Source organism: Stenella coeruleoalba (assembly GCF_951394435.1).
Source record: "Stenella coeruleoalba genome assembly, chromosome: 6".
Lineage (NCBI taxonomy): Eukaryota > Metazoa > Chordata > Mammalia > Artiodactyla > Delphinidae > Stenella > Stenella coeruleoalba.
In genome coordinates this window covers 22,812,609-22,827,456 of record NC_137151.1, presented here as the reverse complement: position 1 = coordinate 22,827,456, position 14,848 = coordinate 22,812,609, and the positions used below count along the sequence as shown (strand labels likewise).

Genomic DNA, 14,848 nt, shown 5'->3' with positions numbered 1-14,848 from the left:
CTCTGCAGGTTTGAGAATTACAGTGCCCCTGAGCTCCTTTCTTCAACTCGCTTTCTTGTGACCTGGCTGCAACACCACAGGATGGCTTCAGGCCCTAATCTGGTTCCGGCACGGCACGCTGAGCCTTTGGTTATTTCCTCTTCCTGGTGGGAAATGAGAGTTAAATTTGCCCGTCCAGACACCTCCAGCTAGTCTCTCATTGGTTCTCGCTATTCCTGTTCATCTTCCGCAGAAATTGCAAACTGGGCCAAACAGGAGGTTAAAGGCGCTGACTCTCCAAGTGGGGAGAGTGTTAGTAAAGCGTCTGGAATGTTGCACCCGAGGACCAGGGGAGGAAAACTGAGACATATTTGAACACGTCTCCCGTTCACATGGTTGATCATACTTGGGTTCCACATGCATGTTTTAGCTGAAGGAAAAATACCTTAAACCTGGAGAGTTGAGACCCGTGGAATGGGTACCATGCAATATGACTTCAAAGGGTCTTCATTTGCTCACCGAACCTCTCCAATCCTATCACTGCTGCGTTTATGCCCCTGTACACATGCTTGATTCTCTTTCGGAGACATAGCAATCCATAGGTTTTAAGATACTTACTAGTCAGGTACATTCTTAGGCGTTTAATATGCGGTGTTGAGTCCATTTCGTTGAGCAAGGAGTAGCTCTTGTCTATTCCATATTTGACTTAAGGAACTTTATCTGTGCTCATTTCAATCTCTGGTTTATGCAGCACCCCAACTCACCTTTACCCTTAAGCAAGCATAAGTTGGTTTTCTAAATTTAAGACCCTGTTCTGTTCTGTAATTCAGTTCCTGTGTAGCCAAGTTTACATTCCGTGTGTTACTGATATCTTATGATGTTTCTTTTTCTGTGTGACTTATTTCAGTTAGAATCATCATACCTGAATCCACTCACTGTGCTGCTAAGGGCCTGATGACATAGATTTCATTGCTGAGTGATATTGCTTTGTAAGTGAATACCACAACTTCTTTATCCATTTTTCACTTTCTGCGATGTTGAACTTGTACTGTAAACGAGGTTCTTGTAAACAGAGCCGTTCCAAACTTTGGGGTGGCTGTGTCTTTTTGCTTTTAATTTCCCTAAGCTATAGGACCATAAGTGGAAGTGCCCTAGGTTCTGTTGCTTTGTTTTTTAGATGTTTCAGGAAACACCATACACTTCTCCCGAGTGGTTGTTGGCAATTTACATCCCGCCCATCAGCATAACAGGGCTCCCAGTTCTCCATGGCCTGTCCTGCCTTTCTGGATTTTACACTTTTTTCAGATGGCCCTTTTGACCGGGGGGAAGTGAGACTTCATTGTAGTGCAGATTTCCTTTGCAAGCTTGCTTGGTTGGCCAAAAAGGGCGTATGCGTTTTTTCCTGAATATATTCAGGAAAAAACGCATACGCCCTTTTTGGCCAAGTGCATCATTGTGGACGTTCTGCCTCTTTTCCTATGCTTTCAATGCAATTCTAGTCTACCTCCTGAAATCGGTTTCCTGCAATTCTGCCCCGCTTTCAAGTCCTCTTGGCAGCCTTACTTCAGTCTATTTTTGGACGATAGCTGTCATTTATAACTCTGCAGGTTTGTGAATTACAGTGCCCCTGAGCTCCTTTCTTCAACTCGCTTTCTTGTGACCTGGCCGCAACACCGCAGGATGGCTTCAGGCCCTAATCTGGTTCCGGCCCGGCATGCTGAGCCTTTGGTTAATTCCTCTTCCTGGTGGGAAATGAGAGTTAAATTTGCCCGTCCAGACACCTCCAGCTAGCCTCTCATTGGTTCTCGCTATTCCTGTTCATCTTCCGCAGAGATTGCAAACCGGGCCAAACAGGAGGTTAAAGGCGCTGACTCTCCAAGTGGGGAGAGTGTTAGTAAAGCGTCTGTAATGTTGCACCCGAGTATCAGGGGAGGAAAACTGAGACATATTTGAACACGTCTCCCGTTCACATGGTTGATCATACTTGGGTTCCACATGCATGTTTTAGCTGAAGGAAGAATACCTTAAACCTGGAGAGTTAAGACCCATGTAATGGGTACCATGCAATATGACTTCAAAGGGTCTTCATTTGCTCACCGAACCTCTCCAATCCTATCACTGCTGCGTTTATGCCCCTGTACACATGCTTGATTCTCTTTCGGAGACATAGCAATCCATAGGTTTTAAGATACTTACTAGTCAGGTACATTCTTAGGCGTTTAATATGCGGTGTTGAGTCCATTTCGTTGAGCAAGGAGTAGCTCTTGTCTATTCCATATTTGACTTAAGGAACTTTATCTGTGCTCATTTCAATCTCTGGTTTTATGCAGCACCCCAACTCACCTTTACCCTTAAGCAAGCATAAGTTGGTTTTCTAAATTTGAGACCCTGTTCTGTTCTGTAATTCAGTTCCTGTGTAGCCAAGTTTACATTCCGTGTATTACTGATATCTTATGATGTTTCTTTTTCTGTGTGACTTACTTCAGTTAGAATCATCATACCTGAATCCACTCATTGTGCTGCTAAGGGGCTGATGACACAGATTTCATTGCTGAGTGATATTGCTTTGTAAGTAAATACCACAACTTCTTTATCCATTTTTCACTTTCTGCGATGTTGAACTTGTACTGTAAACGAGGTTCTTGTAAACAGAGCCGTTCCAAACTTTGGGGTGGCTGTGTCTTTTTGATTTTAGTTTCCCTAAGCTATAGGACCATAAGTGGCAGTGCCCTAGGCTCTGTTGCTTTGTTTTTTAGATGTTTCAGGAAACACCATACACTTCTCCCGAGTGTCTGTTGGCAATTTACATCCCGCCCATCAGCATACCAAGGCTCCCAGTTCTCCATGGCCTGTCCTGCCTTTCTGGATTTTACACTTTTTTCAGATGGCCCTTTTGACCGGGGGGAAGTGAGACTTCATTGTAGTGCAGATTTCCTTTGCAAGCTTGCTTGGTTGGCCAAAAAGGGCGTATGCGTTTTTTCCTGAATATATTCAGGAAAAAACGCATACGCCCTTTTTGGCCAAGTGCATCATTGTGGACGTTCTGCCTCTTTTCCTATGCTTTCAATGCAATTCCAGTCTACCTCCTGAAATCGGTTTCCTGCAATTCTGCCCCGCTTTCAAGTCCTCTTGGCAGCCTTACTTCAGTCTATTTTTGGACGATAGCTGTCATTTATAACTCTGCAGGTTTGTGAATTACAGTGCCCCTGAGCTCCTTTCTTCAACTCGCTTTCTTGTGACCTGGCCGCAACACCGCAGGATGACTTCAGGCCCTAATCTGGTTCCGGCCCGGCATGCTGAGCCTTTGGTTAATTCCTCTTCCTGGTGGGAAATGAGAGTTAAATTTGCCCGTCCAGACACCTCCAGCTAGCCTCTCATTGGTTCTCGCTATTCCTGTTCATCTTCCGCAGAAATTGCAAACCGGGCCAAACAGGAGGTTAAAGGCGCTGACTCTCCAAGTGGGGAGAGTGTTAGTAAAGCGTCTGGAATGTTGTACCCGAGTACCAGGGGAGGAAAACTGAGACATATTTGAACACGTCTCCCGTTCACATGGTTGATCATACTTGGGTTCCACATGCATGTTTTAGCTGAAGGAAGAATACCTTAAACCTGGAGAGTTAAGACCCATGTAATGGGTACCATGCAATATGACTTCAAAGGGTCTTCATTTGCTCACCGAACCTCTCCAATCCTATCACTGCTGCGTTTATGCCCCTGTACACATGCTTGATTCTCTTTCGGAGACATAGCAATCCATAGGTTTTAAGATACTTACTAGTCAGGTACATTCTTAGGCGTTTAATATGCGGTGTTGAGTCCATTTCGTTGAGCAAGGAGTAGCTCTTGTCTATTCCATATTTGACTTAAGGAACTTTATCTGTGCTCATTTCAATCTCTGGTTTTATGCAGCACCCCAACTCACCTTTACCCTTAAGCAAGCATAAGTTGGTTTTCTAAATTTGAGACCCTGTTCTGTTCTGTAATTCAGTTCCTGTGTAGCCAAGTTTACATTCCGTGTATTACTGATATCTTATGATGTTTCTTTTTCTGTGTGACTTACTTCAGTTAGAATCATCATACCTGAATCCACTCATTGTGCTGCTAAGGGCCTGATGACACAGATTTCATTGCTGAGTGATATTGCTTTGTAAGTAAATACCACAACTTCTTTATCCATTTTTCACTTTCTGCGATGTTGAACTTGTACTGTAAACGAGGTTCTTGTAAACAGAGGCGTCCCAAACTTTGGGGTGGCTGTGTCTTTTTGATTTTAATTTCCCTAAGCTATAGGACCATAAGTGGCAGTGCCCTAGGCTCTGTTGCTTTGTTTTTTAGATGTTTCAGGAAACACCATACACTTCTCCCGAGTGTCTGTTGGCAATTTACATCCCGCCCATCAGCATAACAAGGCTCCCAGTTCTCCATGGCCTGTACTGCCTTTCTGGATTTTACACTTTTTTCAGATGGCCCTTTTGACCGGTGGGAAGTGAGACTTCATTGTAGTGCAGATTTCCTTTGCAAGCTTGCTTGGTTGGCCAAAAAGGGCGTATGCGTTTTTTCCTGAATATATTCAGGAAAAAATGCATACGCCCTTTTTGGCCAAGTGCATCATTGTGGACGTTCTGCCTCTTTTCCTATGCTTTCAATGCAATTCCAGTCTACCTCCTGAAATCGGTTTCCTGCAATTCTGCCCCGCTTTCAAGTCCTCTTGGCAGCCTTACTTCAGTCTATTTTTGGACGATAGCTGTCATTTATAACTCTGCAGGTTTGTGAATTACAGTGCCCCTGAGCTCCTTTCTTCAACTCGCTTTCTTTTGAGCTGGCCGCAACACCGCAGGATGGCTTCAGGCCCTAATCTGGTTCCGGCCCGGCATGCTGAGCCTTTGGTTATTTCCTCTTCCTGGTTGGAAATGAGAGTTAAATTTGCCCGTCCAGACACCTCCAGCTAGCCTCTCATTGGTTCTCGCTATTCCTGTTCATCTTCCGCAGAAATTGCAAACTGGGCCAAACAGGAGGTTAAAGGGACTGACTCTCCAAGTGGGGAGAGTGTTAGTAAAGCGTCTGGAATGTTGTACCCGAGTACCAGGGGAGGAAAACTGAGACATATTTGAACACGTCTCCCGATCACATGGTTGATCATACTCTAGGTTCCACATGCATGTTTTAGCTGAAGGAAGAATACCTTAAACCTGGGTAGTTGAAACCCGTGGAATGGGTACCATGCAATATGACTTCAAAGGGTCTTCATTTGCTCACCGAACCTCTCCAATCCTATCACTGCTGCGTTTATGCCCCTGTACACATGCTTGATTCTCTTTCAGAGACATAGCAATCCATAGGTTTTAAGATACTTACAAGTCAGGTACATTCTTAGGCGTTTAATATGCGGTGTTGACTCCATTTCGTTGAGCAAGGAGTAGCTCTTGTCTATTCCATATTTGGCTTAAGGAACTTTATCTGTGCTCATTTCAATCTCTGGTTTTATGCAGCACCCCAACTCACCTTTACCCTTAAGCAAGCATAAGTTGTTTTTCTAAATTTGAGACCCTGTTCTGTTCTGTAATTCAGTTCCTGTGTAGCCAAGTTTCCATTCCGTGTACTACTGATATCTTATGATGTTTCTTTTTCTGTGTGACTTATTTCAGTTAGAATCATCATACCTGAATCCACTCATTGTGCTGCTAAGGGCCTGATGACATAGATTTCATTGCTGAGTGATATTGCTTTGTAAGTAAATACCACAACTTCTTTATCCATTTTTCACTTTCTGCGATGTTGAACTTGTACTGTAAACGAGGTTCTTGTAAACAGAGCCGTTCCAAACTTTGGGGTGGCTGTGTCTTTTTGATTTTAGTTTCCCTAAGCTATAGGACCATAAGTGGCAGTGCCCTAGGCTCTGTTGCTTTGTTTTTTAGATGTTTCAGGAAACACCATACACTTCTCCCGAGTGTCTGTTGGCAATTTACATCCCGCCCATCAGCATAACAAGGCTCCCAGTTCTCCATGGCCTGTACTGCCTTTCTGGATTTTACACTTTTTTCAGATGGCCCTTTTGACCGGGGGGAAGTGAGACTTCATTGTAGTGCAGATTTCCTTTGCAAGCTTGCTTGGTTGGCCAAAAAGGGCGTATGCGTTTTTTCCTGAATATATTCAGGAAAAAATGCATACGCCCTTTTTGGCCAAGTGCATCATTGTGGACGTTCTGCCTCTTTTCCTATGCTTTCAATGCAATTCCAGTCTACCTCCTGAAATCGGTTTCCTGCAATTCTGCCCCGCTTTCAAGTCCTCTTGGCAGCCTTACTTCAGTCTATTTTTGGACGATAGCTGTCATTTATAACTCTGCAGGTTTGTGAATTACAGTGCCCCTGAGCTCCTTTCTTCAACTCGCTTTCTTTTGAGCTGGCCGCAACACCGCAGGATGGCTTCAGGCCCTAATCTGGTTCCGGTACGGCATGCTGAGCCTTTGGTTATTTCCTCTTCCTGGTGGGAAATGAGAGTTAAATTTGCCCGTCCAGACACCTCCAGCTAGCCTCTCATTGGTTCTCGCTATTCCTGTTCATCTTCCGCAGAAATTGCAAACTGGGCCAAACAGGAGGTTAAAGGGACTGACTCTCCAAGTGGGGAGAGTGTTAGTAAAGCGTCTGGAATGTTGTACCCGAGTACCAGGGGAGGAAAACTGAGACATATTTGAACACGTCTCCCGATCACATGGTTGATCATACTCTAGGTTCCACATGCATGTTTTAGCTGAAGGAAGAATACCTTAAACCTGGGTAGTTGAAACCCGTGGAATGGGTACCATGCAATATGACTTCAAAGGGTCTTCATTTGCTCACCGAACCTCTCCAATCCTATCACTGCTGCGTTTATGCCCCTGTACACATGCTTGATTCTCTTTCGGAGACATAGCAATCCATAGGTTTTAAGATACTTACAAGTCAGGTACATTCTTAGGCGTTTAATATGCGGTGTTGAGTCCATTTCGTTGAGCAAGGAGTAGCTCTTGTCTATTCCATATTTGGCTTAAGGAACTTTATCTGTGCTCATTTCAATCTCTGGTTTTATGCAGCACCCCAACTCACCTTTACCCTTAAGCAAACATAAGTTGTTTTTCTAAATTTGAGACCCTGTTCTGTTCTGTAATTCAGTTCCTGTGTAGCCAAGTTTCCATTCCGTGTACTACTGATATCTTATGATGTTTCTTTTTCTGTGTGACTTATTTCAGTTAGAATCATCATACCTGAATCCACTCATTGTGCTGCTAAGGGCCTGATGACATAGATTTCATTGCTGAGTGATATTGCTTTGTAAGTAAATACCACAACTTCTTTATCCATTTTTCACTTTCTGCGATGTTGAACTTGTACTGTAAACGAGGTTCTTGTAAACAGAGCCGTTCCAAACTTTGGGGTGGCTGTGTCTTTTGATTTTAGTTTCCCTAAGCTATAGGACCATAAGTGGCAGTGCCCTAGGCTCTGTTGCTTTGTTTTTTAGATGTTTCAGGAAACACCATACACTTCTCCCGAGTGTCTGTTGGCAATTTACATCCCGCCCATCAGCATACCAAGGCTCCCAGTTCTCCATGGCCTGTCCTGCCTTTCTGGATTTTACACTTTTTTCAGATGGCCCTTTTGACCGGGGGGAAGTGAGACTTCATTGTAGTGCAGATTTCCTTTGCAAGCTTGCTTGGTTGGCCAAAAAGGGCGTATGCGTTTTTTCCTGAATATATTCAGGAAAAAACGCATACGCCCTTTTTGGCCAAGTGCATCATTGTGGACGTTCTGTCTCTTTTCCTATGCTTTCAATGCAATTCCAGTCTACCTCCTGAAATCGGTTTCCTGCAATTCTGCCCCGCTTTCAAGTCCTCTTGGCAGCCTTACTTCAGTCTACTTTTGGACGATAGTTGTCATTTATAACTCTGCAGGTTTGTGAATTACAGTGCCCCTGAGCTCCTTTCTTCAACTCGCTTTCTTGTGACCTGGCCGCAACACCGCAGGATGGCTTCAGGCCCTAATCTGGTTCCGGCCCGGCATGCTGAGCCTTTGGTTAATTCCTCTTCCTGGTGGGAAATGAGAGTTAAATTTGCCCGTCCAGACACCTCCAGCTAGCCTCTCATTGGTTCTCGCTATTCCTGTTCATCTTCCGCAGAAATTGCAAACCGGGCCAAACAGGAGGTTAAAGGCGCTGACTCTCCAAGTGGGGAGAGTGTTAGTAAAGCGTCTGGAATGTTGCACCCGTGTACCAGGGGAGGAAAACTGAGACATGTTTGAACACGTCTCCCGTTCACATGGTTGATCATACTTGGGTTCCACATGCATGTTTTAGCTGAAGGAAGAATACCTTAAACCTGGAGAGTTAAGACCCATGTAATGGGTACCATGCAATATGACTTCAAAGGGTCTTCATTTGCTCACCGAACCTCTCCAATCCTATCACTGCTGCGTTTATGCCCCTGTACACATGCTTGATTCTCTTTCGGAGACATAGCAATCCATAGGTTTTAAGATACTTACTAGTCAGGTACATTCTTAGGCGTTTAATATGCGGTGTTGAGTCCATTTCGTTGAGCAAGGAGTAGCTCTTGTCTATTCCATATTTGACTTAAGGAACTTTATCTGTGCTCATTTCAATCTCTGGTTTTATGCAGCACCCCAACTCACCTTTACCCTTAAGCAAGCATAAGTTGGTTTTCTAAATTTGAGACCCTGTTCTGTTCTGTAATTCAGTTCCTGTGTAGCCAAGTTTACATTCCGTGTATTACTGATATCTTATGATGTTTCTTTTTCTGTGTGACTTACTTCAGTTAGAATCATCATACCTGAATCCACTCATTGTGCTGCTAAGGGCCTGATGACACAGATTTCATTGCTGAGTGATATTGCTTTGTAAGTAAATACCACAACTTCTTTATCCATTTTTCACTTTCTGCGATGTTGAACTTGTACTGTAAACGAGGTTCTTGTAAACAGAGGCGTCCCAAACTTTGGGGTGGCTGTGTCTTTTTGATTTTAATTTCCCTAAGCTATAGGACCATAAGTGGCAGTGCCCTAGGCTCTGTTGCTTTGTTTTTTAGATGTTTCAGGAAACACCATACACTTCTACCAAGTGTCTGTTGGCTATTTACATCCCGCCCATCAGCATAACAAGGCTCCCAGTTCTCCATTGCCTGTACTGCCTTTCTGGATTTTACACTTTTTTCAGATGGCCCTTTTGACCGGGGGGAAGTGAGACTTCATTGTAGTGCAGATTTCCTTTGCAAGCTTGCTTGGTTGGCCAAAAAGGGCGTATGCGTTTTTTCCTGAATATATTCAGGAAAAAACGCATACGCCCTTTTTGGCCAAGTGCATCATTGTGGACGTTCTGCCTCTTTTCCTATGCTTTCAATGCAATTCCAGTCTACCTCCTGAAATCGGTTTCCTGCAATTCTGCCCCGCTTTCAAGTCCTCTTGGCAGCCTTACTTCAGTATATTTTTGGACGATAGCTGTCATTTATAACTCTGCAGGTTTGTGAATTACAGTGCCCCTGAGCTCCTTTCTTCAACTCGCTTTCTTTTGAGCTGGCCGCAACACCGCAGGATGGCTTCAGGCCCTAATCTGGTTCCGGTACGGCATGCTGAGCCTTTGGTTATTTCCTCTTCCTGGTGGGAAATGAGAGTTAAATTTGCCCGTCCAGACACCTCCAGCTAGCCTCTCATTGGTTCTCGCTATTCCTGTTCATCTTCCGCAGAAATTGCAAACTGGGCCAAACAGGAGGTTAAAGGGACTGACTCTCCAAGTGGGGAGAGTGTTAGTAAAGCGTCTGGAATGTTGTACCCGAGTACCAGGGGAGGAAAACTGAGACATATTTGAACACGTCTCCCGATCACATGGTTGATCATACTCTAGGTTCCACATGCATGTTTTAGCTGAAGGAAGAATACCTTAAACCTGGGTAGTTGAAACCCGTGGAATGGGTACCATGCAATATGACTTCAAAGGGTCTTCATTTGCTCACCGAACCTCTCCAATCCTATCACTGCTGCGTTTATGCCCCTGTACACATGCTTGATTCTCTTTCGGAGACATAGCAATCCCTAGGTTTTAAGATACTTACTAGTCAGGTACATTCTTAGGCGTTTAATATGCGGTGTTGAGTCCATTTCGTTGAGCAAGGAGTAGCTCTTGTCTATTCCATATTTGACTTAAGGAACTTTATCTGTGCTCATTTCAATCTCTGGTTTTATGCAGCAGCCCAACTCACCTTTACCCTTAAGCAAGCATAAGTTGGTTTTCTAAATTTGAGACCCTGTTCTGTTCTGTAATTCAGTTCCTGTGTAGCCAAGTTTACATTCCGTGTATTACTGATATCTTATGATGTTTCTTTTTCTGTGTGACTTACTTCAGTTCGAATCATCATACCTGAATCCACTCATTGTGCTGCTAAGGGCCTGATGACACAGATTTCATTGCTGAGTGATATTGCTTTGTAAGTAAATACCACAACTTCTTTATCCATTTTTCACTTTCTGCGATGTTGAACTTGTACTGTAAACGAGGTTCTTGTAAACAGAGGCGTCCCAAACTTTGGGGTGGCTGTGTCTTTTTGATTTTAATTTCCCTAAGCTATAGGACCATAAGTGGCAGTGCCCTAGGCTCTGTTGCTTTGTTTTTTAGATGTTTCAGGAAACACCATACACTTCTCCCGAGTGTCTGTTGGCAATTTACATCCCGCCCATCAGCATACCAAGGCTCCCAGTTCTCCATGGCCTGTCCTGCCTTTCTGGATTTTACACTTTTTTCAGATGGCCCTTTTGACCGGGGGGAAGTGAGACTTCATTGTAGTGCAGATTTCCTTTGCAAGCTTGCTTGGTTGGCCAAAAAGGGCGTATGCGTTTTTTCCTGAATATATTCAGGAAAAAACGCATACGCCCTTTTTGGCCAAGTGCATCATTGTGGACGTTCTGCCTCTTTTCCTATGCTTTCAATGCAATTCCAGTCTACCTCCTGAAATCGGTTTCCTGCAATTCTGCCCCGCTTTCAAGTCCTCTTGGCAGCCTTACTTCAGTATATTTTTGGACGATAGCTGTCATTTATAACTCTGCAGGTTTGTGAATTACAGTGCCCCTGAGCTCCTTTCTTCAACTCGCTTTCTTTTGAGCTGGCCGCAACACCGCAGGATGGCTTCAGGCCCTAATCTGGTTCCGGTACGGCATGCTGAGCCTTTGGTTATTTCCTCTTCCTGGTGGGAAATGAGAGTTAAATTTGCCCGTCCAGACACCTCCAGCTAGCCTCTCATTGGTTCTCGCTATTCCTGTTCATCTTCCGCAGAAATTGCAAACTGGGCCAAACAGGAGGTTAAAGGGACTGACTCTCCAAGTGGGGAGAGTGTTAGTAAAGCGTCTGGAATGTTGTACCCGAGTACCAGGGGAGGAAAACTGAGACATATTTGAACACGTCTCCCGATCACATGGTTGATCATACTCTAGGTTCCACATGCATGTTTTAGCTGAAGGAAGAATACCTTAAACCTGGGTAGTTGAAACCCGTGGAATGGGTACCATGCAATATGACTTCAAAGGGTCTTCATTTGCTCACCGAACCTCTCCAATCCTATCACTGCTGCGTTTATGCCCCTGTACACATGCTTGATTCTCTTTCGGAGACATAGCAATCCCTAGGTTTTAAGATACTTACTAGTCAGGTACATTCTTAGGCGTTTAATATGCGGTGTTGAGTCCATTTCGTTGAGCAAGGAGTAGCTCTTGTCTATTCCATATTTGACTTAAGGAACTTTATCTGTGCTCATTTCAATCTCTGGTTTTATGCAGCAGCCCAACTCACCTTTACCCTTAAGCAAGCATAAGTTGGTTTTCTAAATTTGAGACCCTGTTCTGTTCTGTAATTCAGTTCCTGTGTAGCCAAGTTTACATTCCGTGTATTACTGATATCTTATGATGTTTCTTTTTCTGTGTGACTTACTTCAGTTCGAATCATCATACCTGAATCCACTCATTGTGCTGCTAAGGGCCTGATGACACAGATTTCATTGCTGAGTGATATTGCTTTGTAAGTAAATACCACAACTTCTTTATCCATTTTTCACTTTCTGCGATGTTGAACTTGTACTGTAAACGAGGTTCTTGTAAACAGAGGCGTCCCAAAATTTGGGGTGGCTGTGTCTTTTTGATTTTAATTTCCCTAAGCTATAGGACCATAAGTGGCAGTGCCCTAGGCTCTGTTGCTTTGTTTTTTAGATGTTTCAGGAAACACCATACACTTCTCCCGAGTGTCTGTTGGCAATTTACATCCCGCCCATCAGCATACCAAGGCTCCCAGTTCTCCATGGCCTGTCCTGCCTTTCTGGATTTTACACTTTTTTCAGATGGCCCTTTTGACCGGGGGGAAGTGAGACTTCATTGTAGTGCAGATTTCCTTTGCAAGCTTGCTTGGTTGGCCAAAAAGGGCGTATGCGTTTTTTCCTGAATATATTCAGGAAAAAACGCATACGCCCTTTTTGGCCAAGTGCATCATTGTGGACGTTCTGCCTCTTTTCCTATGCTTTCAATGCAATTCCAGTCTACCTCCTGAAATCGGTTTCCTGCAATTCTGCCCCGCTTTCAAGTCCTCTTGGCAGCCTTACTTCAGTATATTTTTGGACGATAGCTGTCATTTATAACTCTGCAGGTTTGTGAATTACAGTGCCCCTGAGCTCCTTTCTTCAACTCGCTTTCTTTTGAGCTGGCCGCAACACCGCAGGATGGCTTCAGGCCCTAATCTGGTTCCGGTACGGCATGCTGAGCCTTTGGTTATTTCCTCTTCCTGGTGGGAAATGAGAGTTAAATTTGCCCGTCCAGACACCTCCAGCTAGCCTCTCATTGGTTCTCGCTATTCCTGTTCATCTTCCGCAGAAATTGCAAACTGGGCCAAACAGGAGGTTAAAGGGACTGACTCTCCAAGTGGGGAGAGTGTTAGTAAAGCGTCTGGAATGTTGTACCCGAGTACCAGGGGAGGAAAACTGAGACATATTTGAACACGTCTCCCGATCACATGGTTGATCATACTCTAGGTTCCACATGCATGTTTTAGCTGAAGGAAGAATACCTTAAACCTGGGTAGTTGAAACCCGTGGAATGGGTACCATGCAATATGACTTCAAAGGGTCTTCATTTGCTCACCGAACCTCTCCAATCCTATCACTGCTGCGTTTATGCCCCTGTACACATGCTTGATTCTCTTTCGGAGACATAGCAATCCATAGGTTTTAAGATACTTACTAGTCAGGTACATTCTTAGGCGTTTAATATGCGGTGTTGAGTCCATTTCGTTGAGCAAGGAGTAGCTCTTGTCTATTCCATATTTGACTTAAGGAACTTTATCTGTGCTCATTTCAATCTCTGGTTTTATGCAGCACCCCAACTCACCTTTACCCTTAAGCAAGCATAAGTTGGTTTTCTAAATTTGAGACCCTGTTCTGTTCTGTAATTCAGTTCCTGTGTAGCCAAGTTTACATTCCGTGTATTACTGATATCTTATGATGTTTCTTTTTCTGTGTGACTTACTTCAGTTAGAATCATCATACCTGAATCCACTCATTGTGCTGCTAAGGGCCTGATGACACAGATTTCATTGCTGAGTGATATTGCTTTGTAAGTAAATACCACAACTTCTTTATCCATTTTTCACTTTCTGTGATGTTGAACTTGTACTGTAAACGAGGTTCTTGTAAACAGAGCCGTTCCAAACTTTGGGGTGGCTGTGTCTTTTTGATTTTAATTTCCCTAAGCTATAGGACCATAAGTGGAAGTGCCCTAGGCTCTGTTGCTTTGTTTTTTAGATGTTTCAGGAAACACCATACACTTCTCCCGAGTGGTTGTTGGCAATTTACATCCCGCCCATCAGCATAACAAGGCTCCCAGTTCTCCATGGCCTGTCCTGCCTTTCTGGATTTTACACTTTTTTCAGATGGCCCTTTTGACCGGGGGGAAGTGAGACTTCATTGTAGTGCAGATTTCCTTTGCAAGCTTGCTTGGTTGGCCAAAAAGGGCGTATGCTTTTTTTCCTGAATATATTCAGGAAAAAACGCATACGCCCTTTTTGGCCAAGTGCATCATTGTGGACGTTCTGCCTCTTTTCCTATGCTTTCAATGCAATTCCAGTCTACCTCCTGAAATCGGTTTCCTGCAATTCTGCCCCGCTTTCAAGTCCTCTTGGCAGCCTTACTTCAGTCTATTTTTGGACGATAGCTGTCATTTATAACTCTGCAGGTTTGTGAATTACAGTGCCCCTGAGCTCCTTTCTTCAACTCGCTTTCTTGTGACCTGGCCGCAATACCGCAGGATGGCTTCAGGCCCTAATCTGGTTCCGGCACGGCATGCTGAGCCTTTGGTTATTTCCTCTTCCTGGTGGGAAATGAGAGTTAAATTTGCCCGTCCAGACACCTCCAGCTAGTCTCTCATTGGTTCTCGCTATTCCTGTTCATCTTCCGCAGAAATTGCAAACTGGGCCAAACAGGAGGTTAAAGGCACTGACTCTCCAAGTGGGGAGAGTGTTAGTAAAGCGTCTGGAATGTTGCACCCGAGTACCAGGGGAGGAAAACTGAGACATATTTGAACACGTCTCCCGTTCACATGGTTGATCATTCTTGGGTTCCACATGCATGTTTTAGCTGAAGGAAGAATACCTTAAACCTGGAGAGTTAAGACCCGTGTAATGGGTACCATGCAATATGACTTCAAAGGGTCTTCATTTGCTCACCGAACCTCTCCAATCCTATCACTGCTGCGTTTATGCCCCTGTACACATGCTTGATTCTCTTTCGGAGACATAGCAATCCATAGGTTTTAAGATACTTACAAGTCAGGTACATTCTTAGGCGTTTAATATGCGGTGT

General features: G+C 44.1%; 1 long non-coding RNA gene across 9 annotated transcripts in view; it reads left to right on the top strand.

The window, feature by feature from the left end:
* Positions 1-14,848, top strand: part of LOC307187927 — a 3,519,425-nt gene that overhangs the window by 3,064,059 nt on the left and 440,518 nt on the right. The window contains exon 9 of one of the 9 annotated variants that reach the window (XR_013828742.1): positions 10,363-10,424. The exons of 7 other annotated variants lie outside the window; for them this stretch is intronic. This is a non-coding gene — a long non-coding RNA (uncharacterized lncRNA). Of the gene's footprint in view, positions 1-886; positions 950-10,362; positions 10,425-14,848 lie in introns of those variants that run through there. One more of the 9 variants, XR_013828743.1, reaches the window with a different exon arrangement.